This window comes from Melanaphis sacchari, unplaced genomic scaffold (assembly GCF_002803265.2).
Source record: "Melanaphis sacchari strain LSU unplaced genomic scaffold, SCAv2.0 Contig487_pilon_pilon, whole genome shotgun sequence".
NCBI lineage: Eukaryota > Metazoa > Arthropoda > Insecta > Hemiptera > Aphididae > Melanaphis > Melanaphis sacchari.
In genome coordinates this window covers 2313-6644 of record NW_020271324.1, presented here as the reverse complement: position 1 = coordinate 6644, position 4332 = coordinate 2313, and the positions used below count along the sequence as shown (strand labels likewise).

Here is a 4332-nt window from a genome sequence, read left to right as displayed (position 1 = left end):
AAACCAAAATACTTACACTTATATTATAGTGTACCCTTCTATTCCTCTTACAGGTATCACTGAATATTTGTATAAATATTTTTTATATTTAAAGAAATGATGAATTTATATATTTTACAATGAATTGTATAATGTACACGTTTAATTATTTTTTTGTGTATGTACCTACACCATAAATTGTCGAAATAATGCATTAATTTTAAACTCCGAAGTAAACAATTTATAAAACCTTTAAATTTTAAAGCTATGGCTTAAAAATGTAATAAAATTAATTTTATTAGTAACTATCTTAAAATTAACTGGAACTAATAACTAATAAGTATACAATGTGACGCGGTCCGGCGTCAATTGTTCTTGTAACTGTATAAAAAGTATACAATTATAAAGATATTATTTTATGAACATTTGAAGAAGTTAACATTTAAACAAAATCACAGACTTTAAAAATGAATAACTAAAATGTTAATTATTTTGTTATAATTCATTATTGTTGACGTCTAAAAATCTTACGTTAATTAAGAACTTTACTTTAAGTATGCGATGACATTTTCAGTATCTGTAGATTAGTTTTAAAAGATCATCTATTAATTATACAATAAACTTATTCACACTATTTTACAATAAGGTATTATTACGATTATAAACTCAATAGTTAATAACAGTAATAATTTAATGGAACAAATATATATTATTATGATAATAAAGTTCTAAATACTAATAATATAATACATTTAACGTTTTTGGTAAAAATTAAATCAATATATCGTCATACTAATGGTAAAAAAAATTAAATAGCTATATTGAAAAACAAAAAAAACATATCAAAAAATATATTTAGGGGTATAGGCTAACAGACCGTCTCCACTTATAATTGTTTTTCGTATACAGTTATATTATATTCTTGAATTATAGGCATAATAGTCACTTACTCGGCGCCTAATGTATATCAAAGTAGTGTCCGCTTATTTAATATGACGGTTACTTATATTTATTTAAAAATATTGCAAAATTAAGTTCAAATAGATATCAAAAATTATTTCATCTATCCGTGTATAGATTTATATTACAACATTTGTGATAGGTATATGACAGCTAACTTCAAAAATCGATTTCCTTTTTTTTTATTCACATCTATTAATATTATTACCTAAATTCATAAAAAAAAAATTGTTCAGTATATAAATATAATTCAAAAAAAAGTGTAAGATGTTAGTAAATTATTGACATAAGTGTTGTGGGTAGGTCATGCATAATAATTATGAATAACATGCTTAATTCATGGACATACCTATACTTGTATACACATGCTGACGTGACGTGTATATATATGAGGGAACCTGTGTTTTTGTATTGCCTTTTCTCATATCCATTTCGATCAAACAACAACGCGTGTACATTGTATAAAAAAAAAAATAATATTATTTTTACCAATTATGTACTTATGATATAAGTGCGTATAATATTATGCACTCAGATTATTTCGCCATCATCATAGTAAAATTATGTGCGTTGTCGTCAAAAATGTTATGACGAACTACGGATCTCAGGATCTTACTCGAATATACTAAGAGTTTAAGCTGAAATTTGAATATTTATAATATATTGTTGAAAAAACGCAATTACAATCTACTCAACCATATGCGTGATCAAATGACGACGACGATCAATTATTAATATTTGAAAAAAATTTCAAGCATTAATTATATTCATACCACCTTGTGAATCTCGTGAATATTTTCCAGCCTTTATTTAATCATCATCGCCACCGACCTGTTGACCAGTTTTCCAGTATTTTGAATTTTATTAATTTATTATTGCCTATTGTTACTTATTTTTATTAATATATCTAATATTTTATATCATAATCAAATTGTGGTGTTTTTTTTCTGCTTAAACTACCTACCTATGCATGTATTTATACACATCACCATTTCAACCGTTTTCCGACCTCTGCCTTCCTGTATAAACAACACTGATATTATACGTTACAGTCACCTCATGGCTAAAGAAACCGTATGGAGACATGTCCAACGTGCGTAACATCCATTACGAATATTCGTACGATTAAATATATTATAATTTTCACCAAATAGCTACGCGCATTGAACAGCAATATTATAAACTTTTATAAACTTGCGTGAAATTACACGAAAATCTTAATCCAAGAAACAAATGAATGTCATAAACTATGACAATAAGTTTATACATTTGAATTTTTGTAAAAAAAATTTAAAAAATATATTAACATTATATATACTCATATAATTAGTCGGTACAAGATGGCTTGAATAGTTGTCCAATACTATTTCAATCATTTTAATAAAACAAAAAATATTATTTTTCTAATTTCTATACAGAATGAATCTAATTGCAGCTATTGAAAAAACAAATCCTTTAATGCGAAATATCAATATAAAAAACAACTTGACATTCATAACTAAATTTTTTTTTGTTTTTTATTCGGATAAATAATTATCAATAATAATGTTATAAAATTGTTCCCGAAACAAAATGCAAAATAATGCCATATGTTAGAATAACAAAAAAATTTTAAAAAGAATTTAAATTTGCTGATGATAAAGAAAATCGTAATCATTTGATATCGAGAGGCTTTAAGTTTAAGAAGGAAGTTATGTTCTGATAAATCTGACAATAATGATAATTTCTATAATTGAAATTATTAATTATTAGATATTTGTATATTATATTTATTTGTTTCTGATTTTAAAATTAGTTTTTAATCTTCCAACTGAAAATAATATGTGTTGCCTAGTAACTAGTTTTATTTTTGTCAATAATTATTTTATTAATACAATTTTTACTTACATTTTTTATAAATTCTAATTATTTACGTATTATATGAATTAAAATAATGAAAACTAGAAGTGATAATTCAAACTGTAAAAATCAATTATACAGTTCTCCTTTATCATCGCAAGGTGTTTAAAAAATGATAATCCAACGAATTTAAGTAACGACAGATCATACGTGTTAGATTGACTTTTTTAAATTTACTCGTCCAAAAAAACCATAGTTAGAGATTTTTCTGATACAAATAAGACACAATTATTACTTACATTGTGTACTATACAATTTATAACTGGTACATTTTAATAGCTACAGTTGCTGAAATAATAACATATCATTGGCCAAAATCAATTGATCTTCACGATTATTTACTAGCTAGCTCATTGACAAATAAGATTTAAAATTGTGATATTTAAAATAGAAAATTAAATTTTAAAATTTACAAATGACCGATTTCTTTTATAATAAAAAATATTAAATATTGTCAAAAGGTTTAAAAAAAAGATATCTCTTTCAAAGGAAACCGTAGAAAAGTTAACAATGGCTGACCCAATTACTATATTTCAGTTTTTAAGATCTTTAAAACTTGTAGTTGATAAACTTGAATACGAAAAAAAATTAAAATTGTTCATTTTATATCATAATTAATAATGAAATAATTCAAGTTTCAGGTATTATTATTAAATATAGTTATTTTATCGCGCACTGTTTAGCATAAAGTAACATATTAATATTAATGAACTTATTAGTAAAACTAAATGTACATAATATAGTTTTACATTCCTTAAAAACTGATTGTTGAACTAAAGAATATCTCGGAAAAGAAATTGTAGCATTAATAAATAAACATAAACACAAAAATAATGACAATGGAACACAATGTTAAATTATTTTATCTTATGACACATTTAAAAAATAAACTTACAATTTAATTGGCTATAAATTATAATTTTAATAAAATATTAAGAATTAAATATATTTATTTAGATTGACCACATGAGTTCATTGATAAGAGTGGAAGATAGTTAGATTAAATATTTAAATTTACGATTAAATTAGTTGAAAAAAGATAACACTTCTTGAACATATTTCAAATGAATTATAATGCTGAGTTTCCCAAAATAAAATTGTTGTAGCTTATTTAGTTTTTTTTTTTTCTGCTACCATTATTTAAGAATAATCTACATGGTTTTTAATATGTGATAAAATTGAATACATAACTAGTAAGTAATAATATAATATCTTTTAACTATAAAATTAATTTTAATTAAATATACTTGATGGACACTGTCAATAAGTACAAATTATTTTGTTATAGAGGTAGATGCTATTATCATAGTATATTTCAGTTATATTTTAAGAATAGTATAGACTAATGTCATTTTAAAATAAATGTCTTTTAATGACCGTAATTTTATTATATAAAATTAATATGGTCTCATCTGGCAATTATATAAACTGTAGGTTTTTTTTTTTTATTTAATTAGCTTTAAGTAAGTGTTAGATATATTATTATTTGAGAAC

At 23.2% G+C, this 4332-nt stretch overlaps 1 pseudogene; it reads left to right on the top strand.

The window, feature by feature from the left end:
* Positions 1-2872: 2872 nt before the first annotated feature.
* Positions 2873-3891, top strand: LOC112598393 (annotated as a pseudogene).
* Positions 3892-4332: the final 441 nt, after the last annotated feature.